A 20,916-nucleotide genomic window follows, 5' to 3' on the forward strand; every position below is an offset into this window, starting at 1 on the left:
CCGTTATGACAGTGATACTTGGGCCTCTGAGGAACTGTAAAGGTTACATTAATTAATTCAAGGCACATGGGACGCTTTCAACATATTATAGCTGTTTTGTGATTACTGCTCTTACTTCTATAATAATAAAACTCAGAAGATAGCCCCAGCTTCTTGAGGTAGGGTCTTTTCTGGAGTCTACTATCACATTAGCTTTCTCTCTAAGATCTGTCTCCACACTGAGGAAGAAAATAATTCCTTAGACCAAAAACAAGAGAATATTTAGAAGTAAAATCTTATGGTATGTATACACAAACTTCATCAAGTCTTGTCTAAATCTTCTATAAACCAAGTACCCAGAACATACAATAACTATAATGAGGTATTGATTCTGCTTAGAAAAAAAAATCCAACAAGGAAGTTTTGTAGAAAATGTATCTTTTTCCTTCAGGAAAGTTTTGTAGAGAAAGAGCTCATACTACATAGTCTTACTGAGAAAATAATTCAAAAATACAACTCGAATCATTTACAGGTCAAACACTAAAAACAAATGAGCATGTCCATCTTCTCTGAGATAGGGGAATACGCTAAATGAGTTTGTGGCCTTTCACACAGAGTGTGTTGCTTAATACACAAACATTTGTATTTGTCCCCTGTACCCTATGTGATCAGAGGAATCCTCACTGCCTAAGAGGATGGGTAAAATGGACTCTGGAAACAAACTATATAGGTTCAAATCCAGCCTCTTTTTAACTAGATCAACTGCAGAGTTGTCATTATGAAAAGAAAAGAAAGTAGCTACCTTATGTAGTTTTTGATCATTAAATGAAGCTTGGGTTGGTGGCTCCTGCCTGTAATCCCAGTAGTTGGGAGGCTGACACAGGAGCATCACTATAAGTTCAAAGGCAGCCTGATGTCCATAGCAGTGTCCTGTCTCATTTTAAAATGAAATTAGTGAGTGACACAGGTGACTCATGTTACATGTACACTAAATGTCTGCCAGACACCTGGGCACAATGAAAGCCACCTCAGCCCAGAGACTCCGACCCACCTTAGGGATGCTACTGTATGTCAGTTAGGTAGGAGGAGTTAGGTACTGGGGCCAGAAGGTCATTAAAGCCCTCAGCACCCCAGCAACAACTTCTGGGCTTAGTATTACTTCTACTTTGCATAAGACATGAAGACCCTGGGACTTTAAAACACTTGCTAGAACTCATATCGCATTGCTAAGAAACTGTAAGAATGGGGTTATCTGCTGCCCAATATTGAGGATTCTCAGCTTTTGATGCTTGGTCCCATGACTGCTTCTGGCAAGTTCTAGCTCCATGGATTCCTGGTCACTCCTTCCTCTGTGGCCCACCACTGGGCTGATGCTATACAGCTGGAGAGCCGACTGGCTGTCCCCTAACCTCACACGCATTCTTACTGCTTATCCATTTAAGGCAGTTGCCATTAGGAGCATAGTCTATGCTCCACCTCCCGGCTGACCAGCACTTCTTGGTCTCACTTCTGCATTGCCCACCATGCTCCCACGATGGGCACAGCACAGAAAGTATCCTGACTAGCTCTGCCCACTCCAGGTGAGAAGAGATTCCTACTGCCACATGTGAGAAGCAGGTGCTTTGTTACTGTGCCTTACAAAGACAGGTCTAGTCATCAGGGCAAGACACTCACACTTGCTCATCCTAACAATCCACTCTCATTTCCTCCAGAATTGTCACAAACCGTCGTGTAGTTCCCTGGAGACTGTATTTGTATAATTAATACCATTACTCTGTGGACAAAAGCATTTCCTACAAACTTAAGGGCAATGCTTTTCGGTTAAGAAAAATGTGGGTAATTTTTAAAGTTTCTTCCACTACTGTAAACTTAGGGAAATATCTGTCTTTTCTACATTGTAATGACACAATGTAGACCTGACACAGTGCCTGATACACAGTCTGGGCTGCTCGGTGAGTAACTGCTGATGCTGCAAAGTAGCTTCATTTTTAGCTGAGATAGACTGACTTTCACAAGTCAATGCTCATAATCCTGTTACATGTATGAATCAACATCCAGATACACACTCAACAAAACCTATGACATACATAAATGTATGTCTCTGTATATGTGTTTATGTACACACACACACACACGAGTCATTCTTACAAAGAACAAGAAATACAAAACTGAGTCATCTGGGGACTGGAAGGCACTTGCTGCTCCTGCAGAGGCCCTGGGTTTGACTCCCATCACTCACACAGAGCCTTACAATGTGCTGTAACACCAGCTCTTCCGGATCCAGCGCCCTCTTGTGGCTTTTTAAGGCACTGAGCATATACATGGTCACATAACACATGCAAACACTCACAATAAGCATTATTTTAAAAACATGAGCAACACCCTATAAGAAACACAGGCCAACAGGGCGATAAAGCCTTATGTTTTATTTTGGGGAGTGGGGGGTTGAGACAGAATCTCACTATGTTGCAATTATTTTCCTGGAACTCACTACAATGACCAGGCTAGCCTTGAACTCACAGAGATATGCCTGTCTCTGTGTCCTGTGTGCTGAGATTAAAGGTGTGGACTGCCAAGCCTGCCTCTGCTGTATCTTCAGGTCTTACCTCTTGTGACTATGAACTGAAAGCAGGCTGTAGTCCAAGGCCTGCCATGGTTCCCTGTATTTTTTATTTTATTTTATTTTATTTTGTAATTACCTAGGAAGAAACACTATATTCTGGAGTAGAATCATTTGCAGGAAATAAATTCTATTAGAAAAATTCAATAAAGAAAGGTGCTTCATTTTGTTTAGGTCATGGAGCTCTAATAAACTACTGCCTTTAGCAACCAAAGTATGGATTTATATCATACTACATTTTAGTCTGACAACAAGACACAGCTCACCAGACCAAAACTCTTATTTTCTCTACTCATCTGGAGATCCAAACTTGACTTTTTAAATATAATGACGACCAAAAACTGAATTCAACTAACTTTAAGAGTGAATTTTAGAAACATGTTTGTAGAATAATCTCCCTATATTGCTTACAGAATTATGTGGTCAATCGTAAAATATGTTTAAATAAATTATTGATACATAAGACTGACATTTTTCACTCAGGATTATAAGCAATTAAAATATTACGATGAATTAAAAAAATTAACAAAAAAAAAAACATTAAAAAACGCTCACTAAATTCTAAGAGGCAAGGTGTCTAAGAATCCTTTCCAAATTAGAATTTAATGGTACTATATAGCAACAAAAAAGTGAAATTAATTAATCAAGGACATTTATTCCTGTGCATTGTAGCTTCTGTGTTAAAACATCATATTAAATTCTTTTAACAATTTTTTACCAAAAGATCCAGTTTGTCCAACACATACGTACTCAGTGCAGAGCACGGCGTTGGCGAGGGAGGGCAAGGCACACATGTAGACTCCTGGTAATCTTCCCTTTTGTTTTGTTTTGTCACAAAGCCCCTGAGAAAACACTGCCTAAGACTCACCTTCTCTATGACCTTTCCATTACAGTCCCTCAGGGTCTCCTCCCAGCAAGCTCAGCACCGCTAGCTATATTTAGGAGAGGCTGAGACAGTTAGGTAGCTATGCCTGCTCCACCGCCAGGAGCTTTCTGCTGCTCATCGACAGTACAAGCGACCATGATCTTTTCTCTTCTACTTGCAAATTACTCGAGCAAAGTCATAATCCTCCTTAAAATACTAAAACTGTAACAGGTACAGTATTACTCTCCTGTGAGTGTGCTCTCAACCACTTTGTATATTTACACCAGATGATTCAGATAGATAGATAGATATACCCTAATAGTTTCATAAATGCTTACCTCATTAGCTCTGTATGTGAAAAAAATCATATTTAATAGGAGAATGTATACACACACATAATACATACTTTAGAAAAGCTACCAACCATTAAATGAGTAACAAGGCAAGATTTCTATGAAGTGAATATTGAGGCAAAGATTCTAGTACCACAATATTTCAGGCACTTAAAATTATATAATCAATCAAATAATTTTAACATTTAAAAAGACAAAACAGTCAAATTCTTCTCCAGAGAATAAACTTATATACAATATTGAAATATTTCTTCTCAGCTGATTTGGGGAACTAGGATTAAAACTAATAGGATAAAAAGGGAATACATATTGTAAATAGATATGTAAGCACTATATATGTGCATATCATTAGTAAAGTGTATGAACACATAAAGTCTTGTTTCTGATGTAAATAAATACCATTGTCCCAAGTACTTGCTGTTAGGTAACAATGGGTATGTTCAGTGTTGTTTCCAAATCCTTTTATGTCAGCAATTTTCTTATAACCTAAATTAAAGGGATTTAGGAATAATGAGTAATAGCTATGTATATTGGATTCTAATAAGAAATGTTACTGGTATCCAGCATGTCTTTATGCTCCTAGGGAAGGCTATGCTTGTAAGTTACCTACAGATGCTGGCATGAGGATGGTAACCTTTTGTAGTTCTCTGCCATGCACAGGAGGGATGAAGTCTTCAGAAATCACACAGCAACCATACTATCTGCCAGAATTCTCGCCATAATTACAATATTTGAAAAACTGCGAACTTCAGAGTTTTTTCTTCTCACTTTATTAACTGTCCTCAAATTAATATTCTACCCCCCGCGAAGGGGACACTTCATCTTCTAGGCTCCTCAGAGAAAGGTCGGGAGCACTCTCCTATAGAATAAATATTGAAGAGCTACTATATGTCCACATTGTGTGAGCTGGTTAGTATCAGAGTATACTGGTAATGATTTTAGATTTGGGATGAGTTGTCTCTTTGTCTGTTTGTTGGCTTGTTTGTTTTTTAAGATAGTTTCACTCTGTAGCCCTGGCTTGCTGGAACTCACAGACAGCCACCTGTCTCAGCCTCCTGAGAGCTGGGTTTGCACTATACCCAGCTGAAGGTAAATGCCTTATGCCTTATCAAGCACCTGCAGTGTGAGAGGCGTGGTGCTAAGCACTTTACAGGCATTTTCTGATTTGATCTCAGAACTGCTGAGTAGACCAGCAATACCACTCCAGAGCTCAGAAAACCAAAGCTTAGCAAATAAAACTAATGGACCCAACCACATGGTGAACAATAAAACCATCATTCAGACCCATGGCATGATCAAGAATACGCTCAGTGACTGGCATGGGCACACCATTTGGTTTCATTTTGCTCATTCTGAAAACTTATAGTATGTATACGTAGAATGACAGTTTGAAACACTGACCAATCAATAGATAGAAGAAAATAAAGACAGCAAATCCCGGTATACAATTTACCCAATTTGAAGGTTCTCCCTTTCACCACTTCAATAACCACATGTAATTCTCCTGTTATTCTATACACAGTCTACATTTACATGCATTTGCTCGTTAAATAAATGCCGTTGCTTCCTGGGACACTCCCACATCATGGCCATGGCTTTGCCTTACACTCTTATCCAACTTTATTCATGCATTTATCTATCTACAACTGTGCCTGAGAAACATACCTTAAAACTTGTTTCATGACCATCAAGCTAGAAATGAACTTTTTGGAAGAATGTGTATTTAACATGTATTTAATTTTTTTTAACCATGCCTGCCTCCTCTTCAGTCCAGTGTTCGCCATACTCCAGGGGACAAGATAACATGTGAAACGTGAACTCAAGAGCCATCTTTCCCATACTAAAAAAGACTCTTACCTTAAAATATCCATTGAAGGGTCCTTTGACATTGAACCTAGTGTTTCGTTTTCTAAAAACTGAACTGAGACAGAAGCCTTAGAAGCATTTCTTAGATAAGAGCAGTTATATTATGTTTGTCTTAAACTTTAAAAAAAATATATAACTGAGATAAAAGATGTACATGGCCCAGAGGGAATGGAGAGAGTAATTATCAAACTAATCTGAAAGTCGCCGGGATTCAGAAGCAACCTGCACACCAACTCCTCAAGACAGCTCCTGTTTTTCTTAAAATATGAAACTCTCAACTTACTTTTTTTTCTTAAACCAATTTCAAACACTTATCCAAATACATCAAGTCATATCTTGCTGGAAGCTTAACCTTAACGATGCATTTTTAGTAGATTCTTTTCTGTTTCCCGACTGTTAGCATCTCCGTGATATTAGCTAGCTGTCTGTAACTTTAAGGGAGTGTTTGCCAACCACTGAGAATGGAAAGGCAGCTTCCCCTGAAAAACATGGCTGCGGCCTGACTTCCTTACAGCACTTCCTAAGAAGAGACAGCAGAGAGAAAACAGAAGACCCTTGAGTCAATTTATTTCACGAAAGTGAAAATGAGAACAGTCGATGTGTTGTGACTTTTGTCTGTGCTTCTTTTAAAAAGTGTGGCTGGTGTTTTCATAAACTCATACTTCTTATTAGCTATGCTTATTCTGCCTCTGTAGCAGTCAGACTAACATAAACAACCAAAGAGGCTTGGGTCTCTTAAGCACAATATTCCGAACTGTAATCTCTTGAGACCTCCCCACACACACACACCCCGCCCCTCTGCACTAAAATCCTACCAAATAAAGGCTACTCCAAGAGTAACCTTTTTTTTATTTTTAAGTATAGACCGACCTAAACCATCTGCTTATTGGACTTTGAATTAACCACATAGAAATGTTACATAATACTCAATAATAAATAAAACATATTAAAACTCCAATTTAGCAAGGGTATCAACTCTTTCAGAGCTGGTTATCATGGTGGAGACTGCCCTGCCCCTTGGCCAAACTAACCAGAGGCCAAATTCCTAAGATGCCAGAGTTAAGAGGTCTTAGAGAAGTCCTCTAGAAACTGAGTCCCTGAGAGACAAAGTCCCCCAGAGACATGACAGAAGTAGTCACTAACTGCTTTCTCTTTCATTTCAGCTGCATCGTTGTGTGGCCCAGAATGAAATCTGCCAGTAAACAAAGAAATACAAGAAAGTAATTCCACTGCCAGGTCACTAAATAATTTAGCACCTAATTTTTCCTTTCTATAGTACAAAGACCTTATGCTCAGAAAGTTACAGTTTAAAGTACACTACGTAAAATCACATCCATAGGCAAACATATCTCCTCCCATATGCATCTTTAAAAAAAAAACAAACAGAAAAATAATTTATCCTCAGTCCCTAGAAAACAAAAACTGAAATTAAAAGAAAGAAGGAAGAAAACCTAAATTGTCTATTTTCGTTCCTTCTAAAAGGATTAAATAACAGAATTCTAAATGGTTTGTTTGCACTTTCCATGCAATATGTAGATTAACCATGAAATTCTGTTTGGGACACTTTGACATCTGTTTTCAGTGCGTTACAATGAAATCTGGGGACTTGATACATACATTTGCTGTAATAAAACTGTCACTAATCAGTGTTTTCCAAAATATTGCCCATAACTATTACTATTCAGTAGTCTCATTTGCATGATCTAATACTGTTGCTACATCGTGTTTTTCCCTGACAATGTGGTAGCTGGTCCCAGGCACGTGACATAAAATGGCTGTACCCCACTCAGTAATCACAGGATTTTCCACACTCCTCTGCACAGGCGATGCAATCTGTCCTATGATGGACCAATACTTCATCCTTCCTGAGATTCGTTTCCTGGAACTAGAGCACCAAAGATGAACTCACATCCCAAGTGTGGAACATTCAAGGACAGTAAGGAAGTCTACACTGATGAGAAAACCCTGCCTCATGGGGCTTGTACCACAGGAGACATAAACATAATCCTAACCCAGGAGCCCTTTCAACAAAACCGTAATGATGTTCTTTGAACAGTGAATGAAAGATAAATCTTTCACTAGCACCATTCCCATGACCTACAGAAGCAGATCGGACCAGACTTTAAAACTGAGTCTGCTTCAGCTCTCAAGGACAGACCAGAGGTTGTACCAATGACAGATACCATAACCACAACTTACAAGGCATCAATAGCTGCATAAAGGTTTCTGTTCACATTACATGTATGTCTCATACATCTACCACACATGGATCTCAGCAAAAAAAAATCCAATTCTAAGAATACAAACACGGTATTCAGCAAAGAAAACTTGCAAGTTGCTAAAAATATTTTTCTACCTACTCTCATTCTAAATGAATTCCAGATTTTATCAGTATTTGGAACTGTGTTCATATTGCTAGAATCTAATACAATTTCATTTTGTCCTCCCATGAACTCATCTTAAATCTAAAATATGTTTCTCCATACACATGTTTTATATTATACGAATGTTGGATACAAAAAGCAGATTAACTGTGAGCCCTAATGCTGTGTTTGTTAGTACTGAGAAGTCATTCCAACTGTTCCAAACGGGATTAATGCCGTATAACAAGTCTATTTAATTATTGTAAGACCAGTGATCCTCATATTACTATAAGCTGCTTTTCCCTTATTTGGAGACTATAAATGGAACCAAAATTGCACATGATAACTACAGGTCATACCCTGCAACATGATGCTTGACGTGGTAGGAATAAAAGAGACACTGCAGCAACTCTGAGAAGCTACAGAACACAGCCAGTGTTTAGGATCCATGTGGATGTTCTCATTGTAGCATCTCATTAACTTCTATTAGAAGTGTACACAAAGCTCTTCAAGAGCATTGGGAAGACACAGTAACAAATGTTACAAATGTTATCAGCAGCAATCCGATTTGAGTGTTGAAAACTTGAGGATACACTGTGTTCTAGGAACTCACTTTTATAGATCTCTCTGTATCCTGTGAACAGCAACTGAATGCCAGTCTCTTCTCAAAAAGAAAAGGCACAGCACAGATCATTAGCACTTCTGGACCAGAATCCAAGCAAGCCGATCAATGTTCTGATGTGCACACCCTAGTTACCCTTTAACTACTAGACAAGTGTGGAACAACTTCTCCTTCTGAGCCCTGACTAGAGCCATTAGGTCTATGATAAACACCATGGTCAAGCCCTTCATGTAGGAATATGTTTCTTCTGCACATACCATCAGCCTAACATATAATTTAAGATACTTCCCTCTTAATCTCCACAGTTTCCAAACTGCTCTGCAAAGTGAGTGAGAGGAACAGTCCACTGGCCACAGAGAGCAGGATCATCCCGTTGCCCAGGAATCTGGCATACCAATTTAGCTCCACGCCCATGGGGAGCCAACGAACCAGAGTCACCTAAGTCAAACGCTGATCCCTCATGGTGGGGAGAAGCCAATGTTTTAACCATTTCTCCTTTGACTTCCAGTTGCTCTTAGTAAAAGTGAAATTGCTCTAAGCAATAAATACTAAGTTCTTCCCTCTAGAGGTCATTTAATTAATTTTCGGAAAGCCACAAAAAGGAGGAGTAGGAAGGCTGACTTGAAGAGTCAGCCGGCAATAGAATCAAAACAATCCACGTAAGCAATTAAACTGTCTGAGGCTCTGACCCAACTAAGGGTCACGGGACCTTTCTGACTGAGAGTCTCAAGACCAGCAGCTCGCTCATTTTAACTAGCCGTTCAGCCTTGTCATATCCACACTTCTGTCCAACCCAATCTACAATGTAAACGAAGCTCTTCCAAGTGTGGGTGACTTCATCTTGATACACAGGAGAGATCCACGTTCCACAGCAGGGTAACAAGTTCACTTCAAGGTTTGACTAGGACACTCTTTATCAAACACGGGTCAAGCTTTTGATTCAGGAAGCCACAAAGAAAATGATTTTACTCCTTTCCCTAAAATATTCCTAGATGCATTAAGGAAACTCAAGAAAATCTGAGGACTCCTGAAATGATACAGTAATTTAAGTGTATTTCAAAACCTTATAGGATCAGCTAACTGTATATGCCTACCTTCAAAGTTCTTACTAGCAAGGACCCATACACGGGCGTATTGCTGGAACATTGCTTCCCCCATCCTCTCTCTTTAGGATGTTTTATTTTTGCTGGAGATAGCTACTAACACAGTGATGAGTACTTGTTTAAATATTCACATATTCCTTCCCTCCATGCTCAGGTAGTCTATACACTATATTCCTTTATATAATAGTCGGCCATCACTGGAAAGAGAGGCCCATTGGACACGCAAACTGTATATGCCCCAGTACAGGGGAACGCCAGGGCCAAAAAAATGGGAATGGGTGGGTAGGGAAGTGGGGGGGAGGGTATGGGGGACTTTTGGGATAGCATTGGAAATATAATTGAGGAAAATATGTAATAAAAAATATTTAAAAAAATAATAATGGCTATTAAATGAGTGCTCTACTTACATGATTACACAAATCCTAAAATAGTCATTAGAAATCCTAGTTTATCAAAGAGAAAAATCAAAAGACTTGACCAAAGTAACAAAGCTCATAAAGGCAAGAGCAGAACTGTGTTAATCATAGGCATGTCCTATGTTTAAGAGACTAAATGCTTATATACTGCTTAGTAGTTGGTGTCACCTTGACAGAGTCACCTGAGAAGAGGAAGCCTCAATTGGAGACAATCTCTATCACATTGGTCTGCACATGTCTGTGAAGCATTTTCTTGACTGTTAACTGATATTAGAGAGCCCAGTCCACTCTGTGCAGCACCATCCCTATGCAGGTGGGACTGGGCTAGATAAGAAAGCTAACTGAGCAGAAGTCAGAAAAGAAGCAAGCCAGTTAGTAGCATCCCTCCATTTGTTCCTGCTTTAGTTCCTGCCTTGATTGACTACCTTCAGCGGTGAAATGTTACCTGGAAACAGAAGGTGAGATAAACCCTTTCTTCCCCAGGTGGCTTGGTCATGGGATCTCATCACAGCAACAGAAAACAAACCAGTACAGTTTATGTGTCCCCAAAACTCCTGTTTAAACCCTAACCCTGAAGATGATGGTATTAAGAAACACATTTGGTACCAAATTAATTCAGGAGGATGGACCCCTCACCAATGAAATTAGTGGGTTGAAGAGATATCCCAGTGGGTTTTCTGACAAGACACTGGAGGAGAGGATCAGCGACCCAGAAAGTAGCTTTCCCTGGACACTGACCCTGGACTAACCATCTCCAGAACTGTGAGAATGAAGTAGTTTGTGGTCTGTCAGCCAGTCTGTCTGCTACTTCACTATAGGAGTCCTAATGAAGACACTTCTTTATAAATCCTAAGAAAGCACAAGGAAAGTAGATCTTCTGAACTGCAAAAGAAATCCAAAATTCAAAGAATGACAGATTTTCATCTATAGATTAATCACTAACCTACAATTTTGAGTAATTGGAAGATAACTCCCTCCTCGATCCATAAGTCATCCATCCACTCAATTCCTGCCAAGCAGGAATTTCTTTCTTTTCCCCTGGTTTCTCTTCTTGAAACCCAAACACACATGTGCATACCCCAGCACCCACTAATTATCCATGGATCAGAAACTGAACCTCTTCAACTCAACAGCTGAGGTCACTTTAGCAATCTCTAAAGATCTGAGGAATATGTCTGAAAAAACATCAAGGATGTTTTTTTAAAATCCTTCACACCTCAACTCCGCTGGCATGTGACCCACGAACTCAATATCCACTCCAGGTGTGCATTACCTGTGGGATACCCGTGAATGAACAGAAAGGCCTGTGGGCTCAGTCCCCCTCTGACAGGCTTCTATAAGAGGGAGTCTGGGATTGTGATCAGGTCCTTGCCCTCTGAATACTAAGATGCATTATCAACAGGGTTAAAGTTTAAAACCATTCAAATTCCTTGATGTCTGAACATCCCTACAAGAAGACAGTTTAATACAACCACTAAAAGATTTTCTTTTTAAAGAAAGTTTCTCACCACTATTTGTAGAAAACAATTTTTTTTTTAACAAGAACCCTCAATGCTAGTGTTTTCCCAGGGCCTCACTACCACACTGGATCGTATCTGTTGGTGCAAACAGTGTGCAGCACAGGAGAAAACTGCACATCTTAACTTAAACTTCCTTCTTTCCTGTAATAATTTAAAAATAAAATGTAACGGTTTGCATTTTAAACACTTAATCTGGAAAATATAGGAAAAAATCACGAACTATAACGTCATATTTGGCAACGAAAAGATTAGTAGGATAAAAATATCTGTGTTTTTTAACGTTTTAGAAGACATTTCCAATATTTTTAAAATAAAATTATTTCACTGCCTTGAATGGGAACCAAGGTAAAATTTGCCATTTTGAACATGGGGTTTTTATGAGAAAAACAATTTTATGCTCATTAAGGTAAACATTAAACTTATATACTGCCAAAAGCCCCCTCAGAAATAAAATCTTCACATTCACTTCTACGGGTCACTACTATGTCATGAAACTTAACCATTTACCTCAGTAAGAAAAGGTTTCCCTTAAAACTCTAACATGTTGTGGAAGATAGTCCACCCACTTTAAAGTGCTCACTTCTAATCTTTCCAGTGCCAAACAATAATGATAGTGCCAAGTCTAGGTTAGTTGTTCTAAGGTTAGTGACCTGATAGCCATGCGCATAACTAAATATGTCGCTTTAACCTATATAATGACAATAAAATGCTCTTACTGTAACAGCTAAAAGTGTTGAAAAATAATTATTAAGGAAGCCATAAATGGAAGGGACTAAGAAGTAAGGCTCAGAGGAATGGGGGAAGGGCACTGTGACAAGTCAACACAAAACACACAAGTTGGAAACCCACAAAGAATTGATTCAAATCCCTCCAGATTCCAGAACACAATCCCCCACCTCCACCATAGCCGGCAAAGCAGCAAATTTGTCCCCATCACTGTCTGCAAACAAAGGAAAGTCACTTCTGCAGCCAGACCATGTCAAACAGAAGATGTAGCTACTGCAGAGGGACGCCTTGAATCCACTGGTGTGTAAAGTATGGGCTGGGGCCTGTTTGTCAGCTATTACCATAAAAGAATAAGAGGAAACAGTGACATTACTGCACAATAGAAAGGTCAAACAGCTTGCAGCCATTTCATGACCCAGACAAGTCAAGGTCAAGGGATTCAGGTAGCAAGTTAGCCAGGGCATAAGTTACAGCCCAAATGAATTGTTTTAACACATCAGCTTTGGTCAATTAAACCTAACAAGGCAAGTTGCATCCCGTAGCAGAGTTCCTGACACCAAGGCCAGAAGCTGAGACCAACCTCATAAAACAAGGCTTTTAACATAGCATAGCAAATTTAGGCTAATCCATCCAGAAACTGCAGATGTCAGAAGAATAAAATACAAGTTGTCCTAAGCAAGAACATTTTTCACACTTTAGAATTCACTAATAGATGGGTACAGCCTTCATACCCGCATTCCTACAAACACTAGTAGAGTCTGCAACTTATATGAATTACCAAATACCCTCTATTTCAAGTAACTTTGTTAACATCTCTATGCCTGGTCAGGTTTATTTTCCCTACTCTCAAGCGGCTACTGTTAAAACTATTCCATGTTTGTCTGCATTTTTCCAATATAAATATACAAAATCAAGCTTTAAAAAAAAAAAAAAAACTACTTTCCTTCCAAATCAGAGTTTGTATTGCTGAATAGTAATTAGTACCTGTTAAATACTTTTTTTAGTTTTATGAAAGACATATTTGAATTTATATAATAGTAAATATGTCTGTGTATTTAAAAAAACAGTGCTTAGAACTTCTTCAATTCCCTCCTTTGAGAAATACTTGAAGGTGACTATAACTTTAAAACTGCATGAACTTAGCATTTACGACGTTCTTCAAAGGCAGCTCCTTTTTCACTTTGTACTTGTTTGAACAAATTCTGTTTTCTGATTGTGCTGTATCAGTAACTTAATGCATGCTCTGAAGTGCCTTAAAATGGGATTCTGAAAATACACAACCTCCAGGCAACTTTTCAGCTCATAAAATTACTTCATCCATCACTCCATATTCCCAATTATATAGTCTTTATTCAAAGTTCTTTAATTTGTCTGTGATTCATCAACAGTGTCCTGCTTAAACTATCATCACAACCAGAGAGACTGTGTGTCTAAGTGTTTTATTATAAACAATGTACTGATGCACATGAATGGCAATCGAAGACTGCTTTGCTTAAATTATAAGAATTTTTTTTTAATGTGTAGCCCTCAACTCAGCCTCAAGGTCTCTCCACCTCAATGGTTAATTGGTAGCCATTTATCCCAATTTTCTGAATAACTTAACAGCCAACAAGCCCAACCATTCAGGTATTATTAGTCTCACGTCCTGTAACTTCCAGGTAATACAAGATAATCCCACAACCTCACTCCCTGCTGTATACACTCAGTTCTCACAAGTTCCCCTACAGTTGGATGATTTGATGTTCTCTAAGCCAAATCCTAACCGCCAAATTCTGTTAAATTAACCACAGCACATAATTAGAATTCAAGAACCCAAGAAGTTACTTTTCAATGAGACAAGGTACCACACTGCCACAGAAAAGTGAGCCCAGCAGAAAAAGAAGCACCTCTTCTCACGGTGCTGGGTGTGAGACACATTTCTGGACCAACGTGCGTTTTCAATCCCATAACCATGGGGCCTTGGATTCTTCCTTGGAAGAGAAAAGCTGAAACACTTACTTTGAGAGTTACACTGGCTACTCTGCCACAGCATGTGGGCTGACAAACTCCCAGAGGGTCATGAGTTCGATTCCCATTACCGCTGCACTATAAAATGCTATTCTTCCCTAAACTAAAAGAAACTTTACTAGAAGGTACTTTCCTAAAGGAGACTGGCCTTGTTCTGTGGCATCATTTGCAGCTCTTTAGTACCAATCAGTTTTAGTGCGAGCCTTGTGTGCTGTTTCCATTCCTCACCAGTCTCCTCCAAACATGGCAGTAATTACTCCTTTGAAGATAAGTTTAGATGTCCTGTAGGCCATTGTGATAACAAAAATGAAAACTAAAGTATCTCAGCTACTAGGACTGTAGACTGTAGATTCAGACTCAGAAATAAACACCTTCATCTTCAGGTGCTGTATTCTAACTGTTCAGCGGAGACAGCAAGAAGAATGTCACAAAACAAACAGTAGAACTTTTTCATGTTAACTTAGCAGAATCAAGGCTCATGAGAATAAAGACCCTACTAAGTTGAGTATCTTAGACTGTATTCAAACTGGAGTATCAGATTAAAACTAAGGAAAGTCAATGGATATTAAATCTTTCATTTCCTTTTGGTAATTTGTACTCAAATTCCAAATTTAGGGTAGAAACATCTATGTGTACTTTAAAATCCTATTGAATCCTCCATAAATCTATACTTCTCCATTTGGATGCACTTATGCACACTGGAGGTCTGCAGGCTCACATATGTCACTGTGTTGAACAGGGTGCTGGCCCCTGTAATACCCAACCACCCTCTCTGTCACTACGGAATTCAGTGCCCCCACCCACCCAGATTACTACCATTCCTATGCAATGGACATAATTTTGATTCTCACTCAAGGGAGACACAGAGTACAAAGTGTGTGACTCCAAACATGCAAAATGTATATACATATTTTTTCACTTCAAAATTCATTCTGTTCTCTGCCTCCAACCTTACCAACCTTTGTTGCCTTCAGAAAATAGTGCCTTGCATTGTCTGAATATTTGAAAACACGAATTGTAGCAAATGATGCTCCTATCCCCATCTCTGTCTCTCCTGTGTTCTCTCTTCCTTCTGCCTTTGAAAAGTGAGACCATGTTAACAGCAATGCAGAAGCTTGCCTCGCCATATCAGGACACAGATGCCAACCTTTCCAGCTGGCAGCCAGGGCCTCAGAGTTTAACTCTTGAGTTGTCTGGCAAAGCTATCTTGGGGCAGGGACAGCATGGCACAGAGGGTGAACTTCTGGTTCCATTGACTCTGCTTTGTCCTTATCAGTGGGAAAATTGCTAAGTATCTCATCTTACAATATATGTTCTAACAAAGGTCTCATTAAGCCTAGGGGCCAGGCATACCACCAAGAATCCTTCTTTATCTTCTGAATTGTGTATGAAGAAGAATGAAAACAAATGCATACCAGAGTTCAGGAGTTCAGTCAAGGACAGGGTACCAGGGTGGGAAAACTTAAAACAGCATTTCCCTAAATCAAACACTCATCCAAAGTAGTTATCCTACACACAAAATTCATGCTCTCTGATGTCACAATGCAAGCCCACCAAATCACTACGCAGAGCAGCCTCATTTAAACACGTTATGAAAGCTTATTTTCCCCCACAATGGGAAATACCTGCAAATGAAGTGAAAATTATTAAAATGTTAAAATGCGCTGTCAACTTGCAAACAATTATCTATTTAAGCTTTTCATAAAGAAATAATTGTTACCCAGAAGGATTCTAAGCTGCGGTAGCTGAAGGGGGAAAATCACTCTCTGCATGTGCGTCCTCACTAATGCCATGTGACAAGCAGGAAGGGCTCTGTTTCAAAGACAATAATGATTACAACTTCCCTTCTGAACAAGTCACATGGTTCACAACTTCAAAATACGCCTCAATTATGATATCGTTTAACAATCAAGCAAAAAAAGAAAAAGAAAAAGGTGCTGCACTGTGCCGATGCGATGCATCACAATTAATGCTAAAGGTTCAACAAGGTTAAAGGGTGCTCCCTGTCCAGGATAGAAGCAAGCAACACTGCGGAACTCTGCCATGCTCCAAAAACATATCTAATAAGAGTAGAAAGTGGGGTCCAAAGATCACTTAAGCTGACTTGCTTTAAACTCCCATCTGTTAAATTCATAACAGCAGACACTATCTTTAGAGGTCTTTAAACTTTGTGTGGTGACCTCTCTTTTCTTTAAAAACCCTCCCTGGCTCAGAAAAAGCCCAGTCCTTATTTTCTCCCCACAGCCCTTTACACACACACACACACACACACACACACACACACACACACACACACCAGCATCCCTGCATCTTCTGGCTCCAGACAGGACACAGTCTGGCGACTCAAGGCCTCCCATAGGCCACACTTCCTTCTGTGTAGCCCTTTGGGTAGAACTGCTAATTCTTCTTATTAATTAATGAGATAATGGTGGTTAACCAGGAAGCAATATTAATGTTAACTATCTAGGAAACTTGAACTGAGATTACTCTAGCCTTATGGTTGTTGTCTGCCCCCCACCCTCCGAACTTCACACTCCCCAAGTATGTGGAATCGTGTACGAAGGATTTTCACAAGATCTTGTTGCAGAATTGAATTGAAGGGGCCAGAAGTGACTGATTTATATCAGATTTTAGCATGTACTTCCCTCATTAAGGTTTTCTGCTTTTCACGTGTTCACTGTACACATTGCTAACTAGAGAGGGAAGTGAGGGCCTCTCAACAGACTACTAAAAAATGAGGAGGCTGAGAAACTGAGAGAACTAGAAATTAAATAAGAAATAAATGGGGATGTAAATGAAACAGCCAGTTATAATGGGTGCACTCATACATCACTACACTGAGCATGTCCTCACACACCTGACATAGCCTCCCCTGTAGTTTACAGGACGGGACGTCCTGGGAAGGTATACTGCACAAGGCTTGCTGGTTTTCATTTTGTTTTCTTTGCTTTGTTTGGATGAATGCAATAACAAAGACAATATGGGGAATAGGTACCACCTGGCCAAGAATCATTGGACATCTTTAACATCTTTGGGAATATGGAGCCCATTTTAGAAAGATTTTTCCTTAATCTGTCCAAATCTTTTTTTTTTTTTTTTTTTTTTTTTTTTTAGCCTTTGGGGGAAGAAAAGGGGAAGGGTTTTCTATTAGCCAAGCTTTGCTGCAGCAGACGAGCACGAAGCTTTCATTCAGGGATTGTCAAAAACTTTCCAGTGTGCCCACTGCAATGCGGATGCCAACCAACGAATCAAAGGCATTCAGCAGCTAGACAAAGAGGGTCTGATGCCAACCTCGGTGCCACTGGCAACCATTATTGGCATCAAACACAGTGTCTGCCTTTTTTTTTCCCCCTCGCCTGGCACTTCACAAACAAAATGGCGGTTCTTGTAGCAACGGAACAGCCGAAGCGCAGCCCTCTGAATCAATAGCATCAGATGATTTTTTTTTTATGGACTTAAATACAGCTACTCCCAAATCAGTTACCAAATTTTAGGTAAAACGAAGGCAGATAATTTCATAAATAACTAAATTTCATATAACCATTCACTAATGTGAAAAAAAAAAAGATTAAAATGGACTGAATTGCGGTCAACCAGGCTATATGGAGGGGAGACACTGAGTAACAAAGAATTTGAGCTTTGAACAAAATATTGCCCTGTGATGTTAAAACCTAATAAACTACGTATCAAAAATGATTTCAAAATATATAAAATCTCCCCAAAACTATATCAGATGCAGATGTAGCATTATAGTTTGTGTCAAAGCTTCAGTAACTCTTTCCACATTTCAGAAAAGATGATGTTGCAGGGAAGGAGAAAGGGTACGTGTGGGTTGAACCAAGAGAGAAGGAGGGAGAAAGAGAAGCAATGGGAAGTTGGTCAACAATGAAAGTTTATTATCCATCCGTCTCTATCTCGTCTTCCATTAGAGACGAAGCATGTGATCTGCAAATAGCCAAGAGGACTATTGACATTTCTAGATCTGGAAATTGTCAATATATTGTAACATCACTCCACACTGCAATGCGGATGCCAACTAACAAATCACAGGCATCCTGAGCTAAACAAAGAGGGTCTGATGCCAATCCTGGTGCCAGTGGCAACCATCTTTGGCATTCTCTCTGTTCTTCCTCCTGTTTTTCTCCCAGTCCCTTCTAAGGGGAGAGGACGGATAAGGGGACGTCATTTTGTTGCTCATTCTGTTATAAATATTTTTTTTCTGTGTTAATTCTTCTTTCATGTTTTCTTCTTTTCTTTACCTAATTTCTAAAGAACAGTAAGGCTGATTTCATGTACTTAGAGGAGAAACAAAAAGTTATGATGTGAGATGAAGCACCCGGGGTGTTTGCAGACTTATCTTTCTTTAATCAGCTACGGTGAGAAATGACAGTCAACTCACAGTTCACAAATAACAAGATATAAATCTTGAAAAAGAGAAAACGGAAAAGCACTGGGCTGTGACTCTTGTAAGAAGTGACCAGATGTTAAGAGGGGATGATGTGAGGGCAGGTGGCAGAGGGGACAGAGGGGACAGGTGACTGAATGTACAGAAAAAATACCAAAACGTTGTTCATATTGAATCAATATTTTATCTGAAAACACAGTCACTAAGATTTGGCTCAAAACATCATGATTGTCATAACCACTGGTGTCATGAAAAAAAATATATATATATGGTTTTATATATATGTCTTTTTTTTTCCTTTTTTCAGTCTATTTTCCTAAATCCAAAGGACAGTCTCTATTGTCAGTTCAACAAAACAAAGAGATTTGGCTGACTGCCCTGGGATAAATCGGCACGTATGTCCACTTCGTGGCTAACCATCAAGAGTTAAAGGGGGAATCATTGCACAGTTCTTCCCTCCCGACTAGAGTTATATGATCCACTTTGCAAAACTTTCCCTTCTAACCAGAGACTTTCACCACACTTACAACACATAGTCAATCTAACACATGCATGTAGCCCACCTTACAATGTCGCCTCTGAGACAGCTGTCAATCAAGTTGTCATGTGTTAATAAGTTTTTATTTTAGGACATCAAGGGTGAAAATGTATATTTCCCCCGGCTCATCATTACTTGAATTTTAGTTCTAAACACAGGGGAATAACAAATGTGGTGTTTTTGTTTGTTAAGAGACACACTTCCAAACGATGATGTCCAACACTGTTATTTAGAATCAAAGTACGAAACTGGAAATGACACTCAAGCAGATCTCCAGAACTCATTCAAGGGAAAATCAAGGCAAAGGGACACACAGTAAGTTCTACGCCAAAGTCTGAGTCATCAGCTTAGTTTTCTTATCTTACTCTTCTGGATGACAATAACGTACCTCTATTTATTAAACCCCACATTTATATAATGAGCATCGGATAACTGTCTGCCACCTGGCTGTCTGCAGGCCATCTTCCCTCCCACCAGGCCAAGTTCAGAAATGACCCACCATCTGTGGCAGCCCAAAATCGAGCCCACGTTCAGTATGGGGCTTTCCTATGTGGACTGTATCCTGACATGCTGGTTTGAAGAAAACAAAGTCAAAAGTCTCACCTTCCTACAAAAACCAGCAACAACAAAGAAACACGGCTCATTAACAACGGAAACCTCCCTGGCACCCCCACTGCCTATGCTGCACAGTCCGGGCCACATTTGCAGCACTCTTTATCGAGGACTGTAAACATGGGCCGGCATGCGGTTTCTACATTCTTTGGAGATTTATTTTAAACCAGTGTAACCAGTCTACTTTCTGGTTTGCTCTGTGATGCTCTGTCAAGAAAGCTGTGACTTCTTCTTTGGGAAGCTTTATGAATTTGCATCCAAGTCAACTAATAATAGAGAGTGTTCCCTGGTCACTCTGGGAAAGTATTAAAAGTTATTTAAACGAGAGCTGTGTTGCTTTAAATCTACAGCAAGCACTGCACAATCCCAAGGATGTGTTGATAGAAATACAGAAACAACATAAATCTAGGCCTCTGTCAGATATGTATTTTGATAATGGCCAGCTTAGATATTTTGTAATAGTAAATGCTAATTTGATTTTTGGTGCACCCGCCCCTAGACTACTGAACAAGGTTCATCCACCTCGTTAGGTAATAGACTGGTACAAAGATTATTAAACAGCGCTTTGGCTGCCATCAGTCATGTTGCATTTTCAGATGGCCGTGGGAAGGAGCCTAGCACAAAATTTGGAGTTCAATCAGCTGCATTTCTTAGACTACTCTGCATCTGTCTGTCTGTCTATCCTTCTGTCCTTCCTTCAAATGTGGACGCTTCCAGCTACGGAAGCTCCATGCCCATCTCCATGGCTCCCACATGACCGTGGACCTGGAGCACTACTGGGAGCACCACGGTTCCCGGGAATGGGGGAGGGCAGATGCCATCTGGAGGCCTCCAGGACACTCCGGTCCAAGCCAGAGATCCCGTATCTGGAGGTGTATGCGCAGTGTTTACCATGCTAGAAGAAAGAACAATCTGCTCCTA

At 39.7% G+C, this 20,916-nt stretch overlaps 1 protein-coding gene and 1 non-coding gene across 11 annotated transcripts in view; both read right to left on the bottom strand.

Moving 5' to 3' along the window:
- The window catches only part of 2310067E19Rik, a 48,175-nt gene extending 27,263 nt beyond the window's left edge, over positions 1–20,912 (bottom strand). Inside the window, exon 1 of the transcript XR_881379.3 lies at positions 1–20,912. This exon is cut by the window's left edge and continues 27,263 nt beyond it. This is a non-coding gene — a transcript (RIKEN cDNA 2310067E19 gene).
- Positions 1–20,916, bottom strand: part of Nfib (nuclear factor I/B) — a 216,579-nt gene that overhangs the window by 187,148 nt on the left and 8,515 nt on the right. The gene's annotated exons all lie outside the window — the stretch shown is intronic.

The sequence above is a fragment of the Mus musculus genome, chromosome 4, assembly GCF_000001635.26.
Source record: "Mus musculus strain C57BL/6J chromosome 4, GRCm38.p6 C57BL/6J".
Lineage (NCBI taxonomy): Eukaryota > Metazoa > Chordata > Mammalia > Rodentia > Muridae > Mus > Mus musculus.